Genomic DNA, 20,027 nt, shown 5'->3' on the forward strand with positions numbered 1-20,027 from the left:
CTTCCGAGGAAAAGCCCTCTCCTGTGAACTTCTAGGTGGCTGCTCTTCTTCCAGTGCTGGAGGCAAGATAGAAATCAGCCTTGATCTTAGGTGTGAGAAGTAATGCACCTACTATCTGGTAAATGTAACTGTAATCCCTCTATACATTGTCCCAACAATAAAAAAAATTAAAAAAGAAAACAGTCTTGATCTTACTGCCCTTCTAGATGATTCTTTTTCTTAATTTAAGCCTTTCCTCTATCAACAGATCTCATCCAGATGCAGCCCAGGTATCAATACATCCCCAGTCACCCCACCTACTTCCTTAAGGGTGCGGGAATCTGATATTCTTCTCTGGTGATGTATAGAGAGGATACCGTTACATTTGTCAGGTTGTAGGTACATTATTTCTTGAACATTGTTACCCCTCCATTTATTTTTCTAGCACTTTCCTTCCCCCACCCCCTCCTACTTCATCTTGTTTTTACCTTACCTTCCTTTTTCAAATAAGCAAATCAATGTATATTCAATATACCAGATACCAAAGTCAGATATAGTAACAACATGAGATAAATCATCAGGAGAAAAAAAGAGAAATGAAATAACTTCACATAGTACATTAAGAACATTAACCTCTTGTTTCCATAACCTGGAGTTCATTTCAGTTAGCCTCATCTCCCAGCCGTTTTGTTCATTTCTATCTTATTCCCTGTTTTATCCCTCTTGAAAAAGGAAATCTCTGGCTATGGTTATTTCTCTTTCCTTCCTTCCTTCCTTCCTTCCTTCCTTCCTTCCTTCCTTTCTTCCTTCCTTCCTCCACTCTTTTGTCAATCATTATAATCACTTTTTTGATTACATCTTACCACATGTGTCCTTTACTGGCCTAAATATCATTTCTGCCTGCCTTTACCTGTTCAAAGAAAAACATGTAAAGGAAAAACAAGCAAGCATGATGACTTACAATTTCAGAGTGAAATGCTTTTACTGGGTCCTTAATACTCTTTTCTACTCATCCATTTCCCATTCTGCTGAATGGTTGTTCCTATTTCCTCTCCCCTCCTGAAAGTGCAATTTCAGGAGAGAATTCTGCTGAATTTCCAGTCCTTCTCCCTCTTCATTCCCAGCAGATAAAGCAATCAGAGGAGAATTTCCTGAGTCCTGATCATTTCCAGATATTCTGAATTCTGTCTGTTACCAAGGAACTGCCCGTGCCAGGAGGGAAGGCCAACTTCTCCTTTCTGCACTAATTCCTATCACATCTTGTCCACTCAAGGACACTGTGTTAACCAATCCTCTCCTTTTACAGCTGAGATGATAGTTACTTCCTGATAGATTTTCTCATCAGAATATCAAACTGCTATTTTTCTTCCATCTTATAAGAATTGCCCTAGACCCAGGTTTCCTTGCCAGCTTCTACCATCTCTCCTCTTTGATTAGCCTTCCTCCAAATTCTGTGCACACACAGGTAAGTCCAAGTGCAGTTTTTCATGAATTTGCTCAGTTAATCTTGCCCCTATTCCACCACAGCACATCTTTTCTCAGGTTACCAGTTGACATGCTCTAAATCAAAGATCAAATCCCCATTCTCATCTTTCATGACACATGGCAGATGTTGACACATTTGATTTTCTATTCCTGCCTGAAGCAATATCACTTAGCCCCTAGAGCATAACACATCCTTAACATTTCCTACTACCTCCTCTACCACTCCTCTGCTCGATTCCTTCCTAGTAATCTTCTTGGCTTCTTGACATTGGGGATCCTCAAATTCCCACTTGCTCTATTGCTGATCTTAATATTTATTAGAATATAGCATTTAATTCATTTAATTGTAGGCAAACATATATATAAATATGATTGCTAAATTATTTTATATAGTCCCAACCACATTTTCTCAAAATAATAGACTTATATACCAATATCATATACGTATCTCTTTTTACTCAATACTTCTGAAAAAGCAAGGCCTTACTAGGTAGCCAGGGTTGTGCTCATACTTAAGATCCATCTGTCTCAGCATCCTGAGTTCTATCATTCCTGGATTTCCCTGTATCTCTTTAGATCTCTTCAGTGGATAATGAACATCTTAAACTTGTAGCTGTGTTCAAAACTCAGTTTCCACCTATTTACCCTTCAAATGTGTTCTGCCAGTGTCTTTCATTTCAGTCAGACGGTCACTTTATCCTTTTGCATTTAAGGGAGGAAACTCAAATTCTCAAATTCTCTCTCCCAGTCCCATTGTCTGTATCTTCAAGCATGCTCAGAGCCTGGCTTGTTCACATTTGGTTACTTCGTTACCCTCAATCACAGCTACACCATCTCTCACCTGAAATGAATGTAACTAATCATCTAACTGATCTCCTTACATTTCTCTCTGGCCTCTCTACCTTCGTCAATTCTTACAGCAATCACCAAGGCAGACTAAGAAGAATGGAAGTCACATATGGATATTAGACCTAGAATATAATAAACCTGTGTAAACACAGATGGAAGTATGTATGCATATGCATGACAAATCTAACTAAAGCATGGTTTATGCAGCTCTGAGAAACCATGACTGAACAATTAACCTGCACTTTAGTAAAAAAAAATTAAGAAGCTAAATCTTAACTGGGTTGGGATGTAGATATTAATGGGAGAAGATGGATGAATAAAAAGGGGGAAGGAGGGTGTTTGTGTGAAAATAAGCCAAGGAAAAGGAAGAAGGAAGGAAAGAGAATGATAGAGGGGGTGACTATGATCAAGTTGTATTATACATATAATTGGACATGATAAAATGAACCCCTGTACAACTAACTGATGCCAATAAAATGACTTTAAATTTTCTGTTTTATTATTTGATGCATGTGTCAATTAGAAGTATACTATTCCATTTGCATATAGTAGAAAATATTTCTGCTTTGAAACTAATATGTGAATTTTATTCCAGTATGGAAAGAAAGAAGAAAGGAAGGAAGGAAGGAAGGAAGGAAGGAAGGAAGGAAGGAAGGAAGGGAGGGAGGGAGGGAGGGAGGGAGGGAGGGAGGGAGGGAGGCAAAGAAGGAAGGAAAGGTAGGAGGGGAGGAAGGAACAAAGGAAGGAAGGTAGGAAGGAAGAAAGGAAGGAAGGAGGGAGGGAGGGAAGGATGGAAGGAAGGGAGGAAGGGGAGGAAGGAAGGAAGGAAGGAAGGAAGGGAAAGGAAAGGAAAGAGGAAGGAAAAGAAAGGAAGGAAAGAATGAAGGAAGGAAGGAAAATCTTCTCTTCTTCCTGGTGATGCTGTTGTTTAAGGACATTCTCCAAAAAAATAAGGGACATTGGCAAATTTGTGTGTGAATGTATATTACATTTGAATGTTTTCCAAAACTTTGGCCAGATTAATTGATTAAAATTTCATTTTTGTGGCAGATCATGCACGTTTAAGTTATATTAGAGTTTATTTTAAACTCTGCCTTTCACAGTTACCAGCAAGATTTTAAAGCAGTTATTGGGTTATGTGAAGAAAATTCCAAGGCCTTTTATCTTTTCTTGACTACCCTCCACAATCCCTCCCATGTTCCTGTACATGTTTCTGACTCATTTTCACAAACTCTGCTCTATGTGTTTCTTACACTTATTAATACAATTGCTTAAAATGAGGGCCACATTCATAACTTCAAAGGCAGACGTGCTTTCTGATCTACTTTGTTAGACTCTTGTCTTCTTCTAGACTATTGTTCAAGATAGTCTTCAGAACAGAGAATCAAACTAGACTTTGAATGTCAGCTGTGTTACTGTGCCACTGAGAAAAAGCTACTAAATTTAAGTTGTAATTTCCTTATATTTAAAATGGGAAATGATAATAACTATCAAAAAGGTCCTTTGGGGAGATTATATGGCCTAATAAATGAATAATAATGCTAGCTCATTGTGCTTGATCAATATACACTAGCTTGTGTGTGTGTATGTATGTATATTAGTCTCAAGACTAGTGCTCTATCACTTGAGCCACAGATACACTATCAGCTTTTTGGTGGTTAACTGGAGAAAAGATTTTCATAGACTATCCTGCCTAGGGCTGACTTTGAACTTCAAACCTCAGACTTTTGAGTAGCTAGGATTTCAGTCACAAATCAAAGGTTCTCAATTTCATTCCATATGCTATTGTCTTTCTTGTTCCTGTCTCAAAGATAGCAAAACCTTTCTACTCACCCATCTGCATTCTCTACATTAAGCTGGTTCCTTAATCCAATCTTGATCTAAGCAAGTGATGTTGAAGTAAATCCAATATAGTTTTGGGAACAACAATACATTCTTTCATCCTTCTCTCTTCCTATATTTCTTACATCCACGCTGCCTCCTGCTTCCTTCCTCCTTAGTTCCCTACCCTCCACCATTTTTCTCTTTTCCATTCTCTCTCCTACCCTCCTCTTCTTTACTTTCTCCTCTCCATTTTTCCTCTCCCCACTTCTTTTATCCCTTCTCTTCCTCCCTCCTTCCTCCTTTATTCTTTATCATTTTTCCTTCCACAAAAATGATGTAATGAAGGCTTATTGTGAGTTATATTTTATGATAGGCACTGATGATAAAATGTGATTAAAAAAACTTATGGTCTCTATGACTCAATGAATTAATGTATATCGACTACTTCAAAACAGTTTGACATATTCCTTCTCTGAAAGTGTTAGTTCAACAAAATAGATAAGAAACCTAAGTGGCTGCCTCATTGTTAATGCCTGACTTAATCTTAATTTCCATCAGGCCATCACATCCTGGTCTGATATGTATGTGTTCATGCCTGTTGTGAAAACAAGTACAATAGTTACTCTGATCAGTTCTGGAATGAGGTTCTGCCTTTTTAGTAATTCTTTAGATATAAGGAGGAGGCTAGATAAAGAGAAAGGTAACAGGGACCCAACATGGCAAATTGAAAAATGTTAAAAACAATTGTATAGTTCTGCACTGGTGGCTCCTGCCTATAATCCTAGTGCTCAGAAGGCTGCAAACTGAGGATTGTGGTTTAAAGCCAGGAATTGTATCTCCAATTACACAGAAGAAAAGCCAGAAATGGAGCTATGACTCAAGTGGCATGACACCGGACTAGAATGAAAAAGCCAAGCCAGAGCATGAGTCCCTGAGTTCCAACCTTAATATCAACACCCTCTTCCTCCCAGAAAATTAATCTGGGATAAGCTATTTAGTCATTCTCCTTCTTTTATTTTTGGTATCACTATCAAGAGAGTTTTCAAATAGGGGTAGCAATATTCATGTGATGCATTTGCTTCACATTGTGTATAGCTCCCATTTTACCCTCAGAACCATTCTATGAGGTGGAATAAATTTCTACCATTAAGAAAATTCAGGACCGAGTTTGATTGGCTCTTTTGAAAACCATCCTTTCAGTAGCAGAAATAAAATTGAACTAGGATTCTTTCAAGTATGTGTTCTTCCTAGATCACTGTTGGGTTTCTCAGCCCTGATACCGTTTCCATTTGGGAGTCAGATACATTTTGTGTGTGTGTGTGTGTGTGTGTGTGTGTGTGTGTGTGTGTGTGTGTGTGTGTGTGTGTGCGTGTGTATGCGTGTGTGGGGTGTGTGTGTGTGTGTGTAATGGAGCTTAAACTTAGGGTCTAGGCTGTCCCTGAGCTTTATCACTCAAGGGTAGCCCTCTACTACTTGAGTACCAGCACCATTTCCAGTTTTCTGGTGGTTAAATTAAGAAAAAAATATCAAGACTTTCCTGCCAGAAGGCTTCAAATTGTGATCCTCAGATCTCAGCCTCCTGAGTAGTTAGGTTTATAGGCTTCAGCCACCAGCACCCAGCTGATACTTCTTTATTGTATAGCTGTTCTGGATTATCTTGGACATTATTGGATGCCTGTCAGCATTTCTGACTTCTATTTTTGGATGTCAGGAGACTCTACACTCTCAAGTTGTGACTACAAAATTATATCTAGATATATTTCCAGGTGACTTCTGGGAGACATTGACCCATTAAAAGAAATACTGGCTTATGTTCTGCTTTTAAGTATTGAAGACAGGTAAACTTATTCTCATAACTCATCAGTAAAGATATCAAATATCTGAAAGTTTAAAATTCACATTTCAGTGTATCAGAGGCCTAACAATATGTATGGCTGCTAATTTATTCACTAAATTTCAAGTTGTATTGAACACATGGGCATCACATGCAAAAGTAATTTCATGCAGCAATTTTGGAAGGGTCGATTTTAAAACCTTCAATGAAAACATCTATGTGATCTAATCTGATGGTATGATAACATTCAGTCAGATTACATAGTGTAGATATCATGATTTCAATTAAGATGAAATCTACTGGGTAGAGTATATTATTTTCCAAGTCTCTTTTAAATACACTTTTGAATTCATGATATGAAAGCATGGAAGTATTCATTGAACATTTGATGGAGGTATACTAATGACTGAAATATATTTTAATTTCAACAAATTTGCACATTCTGATTTCACTTTTCCACATTTGCTTTTAATCTCATCATTTACATATATGATTTTTACATAGCACTAATCATAGGATGCAATTTTCATCTTTTTACATTCAAAATCATATCATAAACATTTCTCCCATTGCTACATAATGCGCATAATTATAATTTAATGACTACATAGTATTCTGTAAAATTGGGAAGCCATAATACATTTAACCATACCCAACTGCTATATATTTAGGTCGCTTTTGCTATCATAAATAATGCTGTAACAATCATCTGGGTGATTATTAAATTATATTTCTTTGGGAGACAGATTCATAGGAATAAAATTACTGCCTCAAAGTTATGAGCATTTTAGTAGCTCATGAAATGTGATGCCAAATTGCTTCCCAAAGGGATTTGTGCTGTTAGCAGAAATACATGTTTGAGTTAGTTACATTATATCCTTTCCAGGATAAGGCATTCTAATCTTTTATTCTCCCTGTGTTTTATAATCCAGTCATTGCAAAGTTCACTTTGAATCATCTAGGGTCTTGGGAAAATAAAAGATATGCTTATTGGGCACCTATACTTGCTGTCACTGTGCTCAGAAATTTCCATTCATGGCCTAAAATATTTACCCTGCCTCTGCCTTCCCAGGTCAGCATCTCTCAGTGTCATTATTTTGTTCTAGGTTTTCTTCATAACATGTATGAGTATCTGAAATTATATTGCACCTTTATATTCCTGTTTGTTTTTCTAGCTCCTCCAACAAAATAAAGCTTAGCTGGAGACAGGAGCATGCCTTACATTCTTTGCTGACATCTCGGAAAGCGCTAGTCCATAGTAAAGGCTCACTAAACATTCCGAATGAATAGGTGCAGGGTTTAATTAATTTCAATATGCATGTCTAGCACTTCTGACAGATGGTTATTCTTGGAACTGAACATACTTCTTTCCCTACACCATTGTATTCAAGTATCCTCATGCAATTTGCATGAAAGGTGAGCAAAAGCGACAGGTATAAAGGCAAGCATACCTCCATGCTGGGTCTCTTTCCCTGTCAATTAGAATCTATCTTTTGAATAGCATCTCTTCTGTCAGATTAGATCTCAATTTGGGACAACCGTGAAGCAGATCAGTGTCTCCAAGTAACATTTGTGGGATATGAAATATGATCCCACATAAAAATTAATAACTTTGGAATGAGCTTCGGGGTTGCCTTTTACAGGAATATTCTCTAGCACAGTATGATCGCTGAGACAAATGGACACGTCAAAAATTCAAACCTGATTCTGTCTGTACCTTTTCTACCATCCCCCAAACACCCGGGGAATAAATCAGTGCACTGACTTGCTAGGGCTGAACACTACAAATGGGAATATACACTTAACAGAAATATGTTATGTCACTGTACTGTGATGCAGGCTGAAATCTAAAGTCAAGGTGTTAACAGTGTGTGGCCACACTCACCTGTCATCCTAGCACTTGGGAAGTTTGTTGGAGCTCTGAAGTTTGAGGTAAGCTGGGCAAAACAGTGAGACCCTGTCTTGAAACAAACAAAAAAAGCAGATGGTAACAAGGTTGATTCCTTTTGAGGAGACTTGTAGGAGAGAACATGTTCATGTTCCTCACACCACTTCTCATGGTTGTCTGTCTCTCTTTGCTGTTGTTTGGAATGAAGGGCATTGTTCTAATCTCTGCCTCCATCTTTAATTTTCCTCTGAGTATGTGTGTGTCTGTGTGTGTCTCTATGCCCGTATATGCCAACGTATGGGTGTCACTGTGTGCCTGTATATGTCTGCATCTGCATATCCTTTTATGAATATACCAATCATATTGGATTAGAGCCTACCCTATTACTCATTACATCTTCAGCAATCCTCTTTGCAAATAAGACTACATTCTGAGATTTTAGAGGCTTGAACTTCAGTACTTATGAAGGACACAGTTCAACATATAACAACAGGGATAGAAGGGATTGCTTGGCCTCTCATCCAGAATGAAACATATCACACACACACACACACACACACACACACACACACACGCACACACGCACACACACACACACAAATTCAAGTGCAAGTAAATACCATGAGTGTTTAGGATGTGAAGAGCATATAGTGATAACATGGTAATATCTAGATTTATGTGGATGAAAAAGAACTACTATTGCATGCGTTCTCCATACAATGTTCCTGGAAATTGATTGAGTTAGAAAAGTCAGCAACCATAAGAACTCAGGATGCTGAAGGTGAAACAGCAATGTCACCTTTTTAAAATGTGCGTTGTTGAAAGAAATAGTGTTGAAAGTTTCAATTGACAAAGTCTAGTTATGTCCATATGTCTTCTGTGTTTTACGCTAACACTGAATATTCAGAATAAAGATAAAGGCATCTGAATGATGCAGCTAGACTCAGATGCCATTACTAAATGTCTTACGAATTTGCAATTTAGAGATGCAGGTCCCCATCTATAATTTGATTCATCTGATATAATGTCCAACTTACTTGTTCTCCTGTAACACAAAGCAGAGAATCAAACACACAGCAAGGCAACTAAGAGCTTTAAATGTTCCTAGCATTAAACTTCCACATCCAGCCATTGGAAGTTAGAATTCCAACTATTTAAATTTAAAACAAAACACTTTTAGTACGGAACTCTATGCTAAAATCTTTGTATGATAAAGTAGACCTAATTATTTGACACTTTGATGATTATATTTCAACATGACATTCAGAAATCTCACATTCCAAGTTTTACTTTTAGAAGCGAGAAAAAAAATTATGCTACTTGAAGTTAAACTTACCTGTACCAAATATCTAATCCCAGAGATAGAATCATGGCCTTACTTTTCATGACCAGATGATTTTATTTTAAATCTTTAGCCATCTGAAATCAGAAGTGCAAATAAATATAAGTTAGTTAGAATAACAACAGTTGAAAACATCTTTTACAATGTTCAAGAATTTGTCTCAAAGGATCAAAGTCCACTTCAGCCTAAGTGATTTGAATTTTCATATAACGATACCACGTTACTTGTGATTTGTTGACATCCTTTTATGGTAGATATAAATGCAGAAGAAATTGTAGAACAAGAGATAGGTATGGACTGAAATTGTGTCCCCACATCTACCGAAATTCATATATTGTAACCCCTATGCCTAATACTGCTTAGAGGAAACACCTTTGATTAAGGATGAATGTTCACAGATGGATGATGTCCTGACTTATGAATCTGATGTTCCGGTAAAAAGAGATGGGACTGAAAAATGGGGGAGAATGATAGAAGGAATGATATTGATCAAGATGCATTGAACTCATAATGTGAATTATGCAATTATAACTATTTTGCACAACTACTTAATAATAAAAATTTTAAAGAAACAAAAAGGAAGAAGAGACAATGGAGATTTTTTCCCTCCCTCTATGTGAATAGGAAAGGGAGAAAAAGCATTTCAACCCAGTGGAGATCATTATTTTTTTATATTTTTTATTGTAATTAATAAAAGGGTTACATGATATTTGCCAGATAGAAGGTGCATTAATTCACATATATTGATACCCTTTCACATGTCTTGGTCCCAATTACCATCCCCTACATCCCACCCCGTCGTGGTTTTCCCCCTTCCCTATCCAATTTCAAATAACCAAATACAAATAAATCCAACATATCAGATAACAAAGTGAGATACTGTAACAATAAGAGATAACCAAGGACAGCAAAAGAGATGAGAGATAACATAGTACATTAAGGACAACAATCATTCATTGTATGGCTTTTGTTTCAATATCCTGGAGGTTTTCTCAATTAGCTTCATACTATATGGCCTTATGTATCAAGGTTTTGCTCTATTGCAGATCTCTGCTAGTAGAGCCCAAGGTTTCTACTGATTATGACAAATGAGAGAAACCATTGAGCCTAAGTTCCTTTGAGTCTGGCTTACTTCATTTAATATGATCTTTTCTAAGTCTTTCCACTTCCTAACAAATGGGGCGATGTTGTTTTTTCTGACAGCAGCATAGAATTCCATTGTGTACAAATACCACATCTTGTTGATCCACTCATCAACTGAGGGACATCTAGGTTGGTTCCATATCTTTGCTATGGTGAATAATGCTGCAATGAACATTGTTGTGCTAGTGGATTTAGTATGCCCTAGTTTCTGGATGGTTGGGTAAATGCCAAGTAGTGGAATTGCTGGGTCATAGGGGAGCTCTATGTTTAGCCTTTTGAGGAACTGCCATACTGCTTTCCATAGTGACTGAACGAGTTTGCACTCCCACCAACAGTGTAGTAGTGATCCCTCCTAGCCACATCCCCTCCAGCATCTGTTGTAATTAGTTTACCTGATCCTGGCCATTCTAACTGGAGTGAGGTGTAATCTTAGAGTTCTTTTGATTTGGATTTCTTTTATGACCAGAGATGTTGAGGATTTCTTCATGTGTCTACAGGCCATTTTTGTTTCTTCTTCAGAGAAGACTCTTTAAGTCTTTGGCCCATTTTTTAATGGGATGGTTGTTACTTTGGAGATTAGTTTTGGAGTGATTCAATTTTTTGAGCTGTTGATATATTTTAGATATGAGGCCTTTGTCCATTGTTTGTTTAGTGAAGATCTTCTCCCACTCTGTAGGCTTCCTAATTAATTTACTAGCTATGTCCTTTGCCATACAAAAGCTCTGCAGTTTAATGCAGTCCCACTTATTCAGCCTTTCTCTGATTTGTTGTGGTTCTTGGTCCTTATTAAGAAGGTTTCAACCTGTGCAAGGAGGCCTAGTGTATCTCCTATTCCTTCTTGTAAAGTTTTCAGTGTGTTGGCTTTTACCTCCAGGTCTTTGATCCATTTGGAGTTAATTCTAGTGCAGGGTGACAAAGAAGGATCCAACTTTAGCTTTCTGCAGATGCTTAACCAGTTCTGCCATCACAACTTGTTGAAGAGGCTGTCTTTCTTCCATTCTATTTTTTTGGCTCCCTTGTCAAAGATTAGGTGGCCATAGGTCTGTGGTTTAATATCTGGGTCCTCAGTTCTATTCCATTGGTCTTCAGGCCTGTTCTTGTGCCAATACCAAGATGTTTTGATAATTATAGCTCTGTAATAGAGTCTAAAGTTTGGAATTGAAATTCCTCCTGTGCTGTTCTTTCTGCTAAGAAAGACCCCTGCTAAGGGGTCTTTTATTATTCCATATGAAATTTTGAATTGCCTCTTCTATTTCTTTAAAGAATGCCATTGGGATATTGACGGGTATTGCGTTGAATTTGTAGATACCCCTTGGCAAGATTGTCATTTTCACAATGTTGATTCTTCCAATCCAGGAGCATGGGAGGTTTTTCCATTTCCTTAGTTCTGCTTTAATTTCCTTTTTTAGGGTTTTAAAGTTTTCATCAAAAAGGGCCTTTACATTCTTAGTTAAGGTAATTCCTAGGTACTTTATTTTCTTTGAGGCTATTGCAAAAGAGTTGCTTTCCTGATTATTGCCTCGTTCCTCTCACTGTTGGCATAAAGGAAGGCAGTTGATTTTTGAGGGTTAATTTTATAGTCTGCTACTCTTCCAAAGTTTTGAATGAGCTCAAGGAGCTTGGGAGTAGAGTCTATAGGATTCTTTAAATACAGAATCATGTCATCTGCAAAGAGGGATAGTTTACTTCCTCTTTCCCTACTTGGTTCCCCTTTATGCTTGCTTCTTGTCTTATTGCACTGGCTAGGAATTCTAATACTATGTTAAAGAGGAGTGGAGAGAGTGGGCATCCTTGTCTCATTCCTGATTTTAGAGGGAATGGCTTTAGCTTTTCACCCTTAAGTGTAATACTAGCTGTGGGTTTCTCATACACAGCCTTTATTATATTGAGGAATGTTCCATGGATTCCTAGTTTATCCAGAGCTTTTAACATAAAGGGGTGTTGAATCTTGTCAAATGCCTTTTCCGCATCTATTGAGACAATCATGTGACTTTTGTCCTTGCTCGTGTTGATGTGGTGAATTATGTTAATTGATTTGCGTATGTTGAACCAGCTTTGCCTCCCTGTGATGAATCCTGTTTGATCATAGTGTATAATTTTTTGATAAGTTCTTGTAGATGGTTGGCCAGTATTTTGTTGAGAAGTTTTGCATCAATGTTCATCAAAGAAATAGGTCTATAGTTCTCTTTCTTTGATGAATCTCTGTCTGGTTTGGGGATGAAGGTTATACTGGCTTCATAGAATGAGTTTGGTCAAGAACCTTCATTTTCAATTTCGTTGAAGAGCTTGAGGAGTATTGGTGTGAGCTCTGCTTTGAAGACCTTATAGAATTCAGCTGTGAATCCATCTAGCCCTGGGCTTTTCTTAGGTGGAAGTTCTCTTATTGCCATTCTATTTCAGAGCTTGAAATAGGCCTGTTTAGTTGGGTTAGGTCTTCTTGGTTCAGTGTGGGTATGTTAATATTGGCTAGGAATTAATCCATGTCTTCTAGATTCTCAAATTTGTTGGTGTAAAGGTTTGAGCAGTATTCACTCATGATATTCTGGATCTTGGTAATTTCTGTCATGATTTTACCATTTTCGTCTGTGATTTTGTTTATTTCAGTATGCTCTCTTCTTTTTTTGGTAAGATTTGCTAAGGGTTTGTCAATTTTGCTAATCCTTTCAAAGAACCAACTCCTTGTTTTGTTGATTCTTTCTATACTTTTTTTGGATTCCAAATCATTTAATTCTGCTGTGATTTTAATAATTTGCTTCCTTCTCCTGAGATTAGGGTTGGTTTGTTGCTCTTTTTCCAGGAGCTTAAGGTGAGACAGTAACTTGTTGGTTTGCAATTTTTCTAACTTGTTGTTGTAGGCACTCAGCGCTATAAATTTTCCTGTGAGTACTGCCTTTGCTGTGTCCCAAAGGAGTTGGTATTTTGTGTGCTCCATATTGTTAAATTTCATAAACTGTTGGATTTCTGTTCTGATCTCTTCGATGACCCATTGGTGATTCAACAATGTGTTGTTCAGTCTCCATGAGTTACAGAGTTTTCGTTGGTGGAGATGTGTGGTCAGTTCCAATTTGATGCCCTTGTGGTCTGAGAGCGTGCAGGGAATAATTTCAGTGTTTCTGAATCTGTGTAGGTTTGCTTTATGGCTTAAGATGTGGTCTATTTTGGAAAATGTTCCATGTGCTGCTGAGAAAAATGTATATTGCGTTGTTGCTGGGTGGAATATTCTGCAGATGTCTGTTAGATCTAGTTGGTCTATATAGTTGTTCAGTTCTAAGTTTTCTTTGTTGAGTTTTTGCCTTGTTGATCTGTCCATAGGTGAGAGTGGTGTGTTAAAGTCACCAACAATCACTGTGTTTCGATCTATGTATGGTTTCAGTGAAAGTAAAGTTTGCTTGATGAAGTTCGGAGCTCCGGGATTGGGTGTGTAGATATTTAGGATCGTTATGTCTTCCTGGAGGAATGATCCCTTTAGTAATATGTAGTAACCTTCTTTGTCTTTTCTTACTAATTTTAGTTTGAAGTCTATTTTATCTGATATGAGGATGGCAACTGCAGTCTGTTTATGGGGGTCGTTAGCTTGATAGAGTTTATTCCAGCCTCTCACTTTCAAAAGATGATTGGTTTTTTTTTTGGGTAAGATGTGTCTCTTGAAGACAGCAGAACGTTGGATCTTGCTTTTTGATCCAACTAGACAGACTATGCCATTTAATTGGAGAGTTAAGTCCATTGATATTCAGAGTTAGGATTGAGAGATATTTATTAGTTCCTACCATTTTTAAAAGCTTTTATTAGGGCCCGTGTCTTGACAGTTCTTGTGGTCCTTAGATGGTATGATGTTTAGGTGCCATTTCTTTCCCTATATTGCATTTATTTTGGTTTTCTATGTGTAGAACATCTTTGAGAATTTTCTGTAGTGTTGATTTTGTTGCTACATATTGTTGCAGCTTTTCCCTGGAATGGAATGTTTTTATTGTTCCCTCAGTTATGAATGAGAGCTTAGCTGGGTACAGTATTCTTGGTTGGTAGTTATTTGACTTAAGGGCATGACATATATGCTTCCAGTCACTTCTTGCTTGCATGGTCTCTGCTGAGAAATCTGGGGTTATTCTGATTGGTTTGCCTTTATAGGTTATTGACCCCTTTTCCCTGGCCTCCTTTAGGATCCTTTCTTTGGTCTCTATTGATCCAGTTCGGATTACGATGTGGTGGTGGGATGTTCTTTTCTGGTCAGGTCTGTTTGGGGTTCTAAAAGCTTCTTGTATCTGGATGGGCCTGCCCTTCTGGATATTTGGGAAATTCTCTGAGATGATTCCCTGAAGTATATTTCCAATACCATTGACCTCTTTCTCCAGACCCTCCTCAATACCAATTAGCCTTAAATTAGGCTTCCTAATTGTTTCTTGGACCTCCTGAAGCGCTCTCTCATATTTCCTAGATTTGGATTGTTTCATTTTCTGTTCTTTCTGTATAACAAATAAATTATCTTCAGCCCCGGAAATTCTCTCCTCTGCATTGTCTAACTGCTATCAAAGCAGTCTACTTTATTTTTCATCTCCCTTGCTTCTAATTGCTCATTTTTGATGCCTTGCCTCTCTTGTTTTAGATCATGCATGGATTTCTTTAGCTCCTTGATTTCCATTTGAGTGGTTAGCTCAGTAGCTTTATTTTCTTTGGACATTTGCTGGAGTTCGGTCACCTTTTTATTTGTGGATTCTATGAATTCATCCATTTTTCTTTGAAAAACCTTTATTATGGCCTCCTTTATGGCTTCTTCTTTTTCACTTGTCACCTTGTTTATGGTTTCCTCTTGTTTAGCTATGGCTTCCTCCCTTATCTCTTTCTTTATATTTTCACATTTTTCCTTAATGATGTTTATCAATTTGTATAGCACTTGGAAGACTCTCCTCTAGGTTTTCCAGTGACTGTTCCATTTTCTGTTTATATTGGGTAGTGGATGTTATTCCTTGATTTGACATTTGTCTTGGGTTTCTTGTTCTGCCCATTTGAAAATGGGAGCAAGATTAATACTAAACATGGTTATAGTTTTTCAGATATAACCAACCTATACCTCTGTAGCTGGCAGACACTAGATGTTCACAATTTTTGATTGGTGTTATCACTCTTTTTTGTGCACGTACAGACCAGTCTAATACAACCACTGATAAGCGATTTATGACCAAAATAATAAGCCTCTCAATCCAATCTCTATTGTATTTAAGTCCCTCTGAACCTAGAGTATAATTGAACACCTAGATATACAGTATTGCTCAACAGCCATCAAATGTAAGTCTATGCATTATAAGGGTTGAAAGACAAACAGAGGACCAGAGAAAGAAAAATAGAATGAGAGAGATCAGGGGAGGTATAAGAGAATTAACATAGGAGTGTAAGATTTTTATAGTAATGAAGAAAAGTTATAGCGTAAGGATAACTGACCTAAGTTGGTAAGTAGGTAGTGTATTTGAGTACCAAGTTTGGAAAGTATTAGATAAAACTTATGTGTTGCTGCATGACTAGCTATTAGCCCAACCAGTGGCCTCACAGTGGGCCGTGGAATGGATCTGCGAGAGCTTCAGTCTGAGCGTGCTGGGCAGATGTTTTCCTGTGCGGCTTCCAGGGGCGGCCCCGGGCCAAGGGTCTGGGGTTTGAGAGTTTCCAGGGGCTCTCAGCAGGACCAGCAGGAGACCACTCTGTTCCCAGGGGCAGGGCCCAGCTGAGGACGTGGGCTCCAAGGGCGGAGCCTTGCCTTTCTGATTCTCAGGTGAGCTTGGCTGCTGGCCAGCCCTTCAGAAACCTGCTGTGTTTCCACTGCTTTGTCAAAGAGTCTGTGACTGTGGGGGGCCCCTCGGTGCTGTCTTGCTCAGAATTCCCAGCTGGAGGATGCCCCGCTCAAGATTTGAGGGGAACAGATGCTGGCTCCTATTTTCCTGCACACCCCACCCACTGCTGTAAGGCAGGGACTCAGCGCCCTCAACTCTCCAGATCCAGTGGCCTGGGAGAGGAACCTGTTGGGTGGGTGGGAACTGGGACACCTCTGCCTCCCTTGGTAGGGTGCTGAGTCTTAGGTAGCCCGCCTGTCAGTCTCCAGTCAGAGGGCTGGGAGTTGAGCCTGTTGGGCAGGTGGAATTTGGGACAGCTATGCATCCCTTGGTGGGGTGCTGGGTCTTAGCCATGCCCGCCTGTCAATCTCCAGTCAATGGCCTGAGGTAGGGGACTGTTGAGGGAAGGGACAGGATTCTAAATTCCTTGCCCCCCTGCTCCTGCCAGTCTTTCTCGGTCGGGGTGGAGGGGTCTGAGTTAAGTTCTATTGCTTGGCAACAGCTCTGCTTTCCAGATGGGTTTGGGGATGCGCTGTGCTACTCACGCCTCTGCGTTCCGTCTGTGGGTGCTCCACGGTGGTGGGGAGTCTTTCACTCCCCTCGGGTCTCCGCCGCCGCCTGTGTTCCGCATCTGGGTTCCACTGCTTGCTGTTCTGGTTCTGCGTCTTGTTTCTGCTGCTTCTGCGGCTTGCTGGCCCGGTCCTATGCTGGTTTCTGCGGGTAGGGGCTGGCCAGCCCGGTGCCCTCCACCGCAGCTTTTCACAGCTCAGAGCCAGCGGCAAGGGTGGGGAGGGGTCCTCGCATTCCGAATTCTTTGAGAAAGTTGGATGTGAGCTTTTCTGGATTTCTTTTCCGGTTTGAGTCCTTCTCCGTTGCTTTTTGAGTGTGTTGTTGTGGATTTCTTAAGGTAGGACTCCCTGGTTCTCTCTTTTTCTGAGAGAGAGAGTTAGGCAGCGTCCCTATTGTTTTGGCGACATCTTCCGTCCCCCTCGAGAGCATTTTTCAGACAATGACATTGCTGGATCTGAGACAGATACAAAGTAGAATGTTTCCTAAGATTATTTGGTTGGAAGATTAAGTATTATTAAAAAGGCTTCCTAAAAAAATTCTTGGTTGCTCATTCAAACTTCACTCTATGCATCTTTAATTTTAACCCATTTCAGTGTCAGAAGTCAGGCAGAGCCTTTAGACTGCTTGCTTGACAGCTGTCACTATTTTTGCCATCTCACGGCTGCAGGAGCAGTAATCAGGGGCTATAAGTCAACAACTACTTACTCCAGGATGGGCAGGGAGGAAGTGTCAGTAGCCTCTGTTCCCAAGTCCAATGGTAGTGCACGGAGAGTGCACAGCCCTTCAGCAGATGTAGCACATCAAGCTGATGGTCAAGCAGCTGCTCCCTTGACAGCTCCTCCAGCTCTGTCTGGGACAATGGAAGATGAAGATATTTCTCAACCCTTCTAGAGTCCAGGCAGTGACTCCGATCCAGCCACTGATGCCAGCAAGAGACAAGCCAGTTATGAATGCTTTGAAGGGACTTTGCTGCTAATCCCAAGGAACACTACAAAGAGCATTGCCTCAGCTCCAACTTCAGCACTGACTGGGGAGACTGCTTCAGATACAACACTTCAGGTGACCCTGAGGTAATGCACACGCAGCTGCTCCGGTACTTATCTCAGGTCTAAACACATCGGCAGAGGACTTGTCCCATCTCTTCATTAGTGCATGTGTGTGCAACTGGCTATGTGCTCTTAACACTCAGAGCCACAGTCTGAGAGACTGACCTTTGTGTTATCCTTATGCTGCAGCATGGGTCCCCTCAAAACAGAGCACCCCAAACCCCAAAACATCTATGGTCTTTTATCCCAGATAGCATGAGATGATCTAGTTGCATGAAGAGCAGGCAACTCTCTGGATTGGGCAATGCCAGGTAATCCTACAGCTCAAAGGAGCCAAAAGATTCCAGAGGGGAGCTGCGAAGGAAGTTAAAAGATTGTAGAAACATTGAGAAAGGGAGATACTGTGGAGAGCAGAGACTGTGGACAGTCTGCAAGGCCCAGCTTGCAGAAGAGTTCTAGAAACTATGAGTTACTCACTGTAGCTTTGGAGAAGCTATTATACTTAAAAACAGAGGGCCTGGGACATTCATACCCAATAAGTATCTATTGCTTATGTCACTTTGTGTACTATATTGTGGCAACCAGAGTTGGCTAATATAATAGTAGACTAGAAGAAAGTGAGGAAGTTAGGAGAGATTACTTTCAAGATAAGAAATCATGAAAATTAATGGCAGACAGAGGAGAATATCATAAGAAGTTGAAAAAAAAAGAAATCAAATAAACAACTACAGGTTCCCAGATTTTTTTAGATCTGAAGAACAATTTTCTTTCACATTCTTAATAACTTCCCCAGAGCTCAGGCAAACATTCTTTCATTGAGCTACATCCCAGCCCTCAGTAACACAGTTTTATATTTAGTTATTTTCATATTCTCTCTAGATTTACTCCCCCTTCTTTATTTTTATGTGCAAAATATACATGCTTTCAACCTTCTTTTCGTGCTTTCTTTCAGATGAAAGACCTGAGCTGTTTATTTCAAATAAAAACTCCTATGAATTTGGTGATGTTCTTGTGTAAGCACTGGTTAGGCACTGTAGCTAATTTATCATGAAGTTATTCTGACAGGAAGCTGCTGATGGGTGTGGTGGCCAAGTTGCTTCAGCATCTATAATAAGCTGCCTTGCTGTTGTCATTTGTGGGTTTTTCATGCCTCAAAATCCAAAATAAGTCATTGCACAACATGTTGAGGAACTCAACTCGCTTGACTATTTAGCTGTATTAAAGGTCTGTGGTAAATGTGATGTCAAAATGACTTCCTACTCTCCATTCAGCTGTGTATTTGCACCTTGATGGTATGGCTGCAGCTCCTTCCTCACTATCTGAAGCTTGCACTTGCTTTGGCCAACTGAACAAATTGACTGAGTGTCTTTCTGCCATGCCTTGCATGCTTTCAACTGTGTCAGTTCATTCTCCCTAGGAGCCTGATAAAACTGCCACAGGCAAAGCCCTCTCAGATCAGAGCCAGGTGGCTTCCAGGCAAGTGAGTCATAATCATCCAGAGCCTCTAATTTGTCATGGGTTCACAAGGGAAATAGGCTCACACAATAGTTGAAGAATGAAGCATTGTTGAAGGACACATGCTTTTCATTTTTTAATCTTAGATATCTCTAAGGATAAAAATGTCTTCACTCTGGATAGATTCTTTATAGCTCTATAACTGGAACTGCTGAACTGTACAATCTGGAATGACACAGGCCTCGTCCATTTTTTCCCCAACTGTGTTTAGTTAGCAGTTGTGAATGATTTGATATACAGAATCACTCAGCAGACATTTTAAATGAGTGAGGACTGAAAATTCTTGCTGAAAAAGAATTAATACCTCTGGGGGGAATGCAATTACTGATGCAAGCATCTTTTTTAGAATCATTTCTCTTTCTTTTTTCTTTAGCTCAATTAAAAAGACAAGTTAGAGCTGGGTGCCAGATTCTTCCTACTCAAGAGGGTGAGGTTTGCAGCCAATTTGGGCAGAAAAGGCCATGAGATTCTAATCTGCACTGAAGGACCAAATAGCCGGAAGTGGAGGTGAACAAAAAGCTAAAGGAGATCACAAAGCACCAGGATGCATCTCCAGGACTGGCATTAACAAAAATTCTGAATTTGTGGTGGGGGACAGGAGGGAAAAACTGGGAGAGAGTAAGGAAGGGGTGACATTGCTTCAATAGAAATGTACTCATTACCTGACTTCTGAAACTGTAATTCCTCTGTAATCTTTTAGTTATAATAACAGTAAACTAAAAATAATTTTTAGTTT

Source organism: Megascapheus bottae, chromosome 6, assembly GCF_031878675.1.
Source record: "Megascapheus bottae isolate mThoBot1 chromosome 6, mThoBot2.hap1, whole genome shotgun sequence".
Lineage (NCBI taxonomy): Eukaryota > Metazoa > Chordata > Mammalia > Rodentia > Geomyidae > Megascapheus > Megascapheus bottae.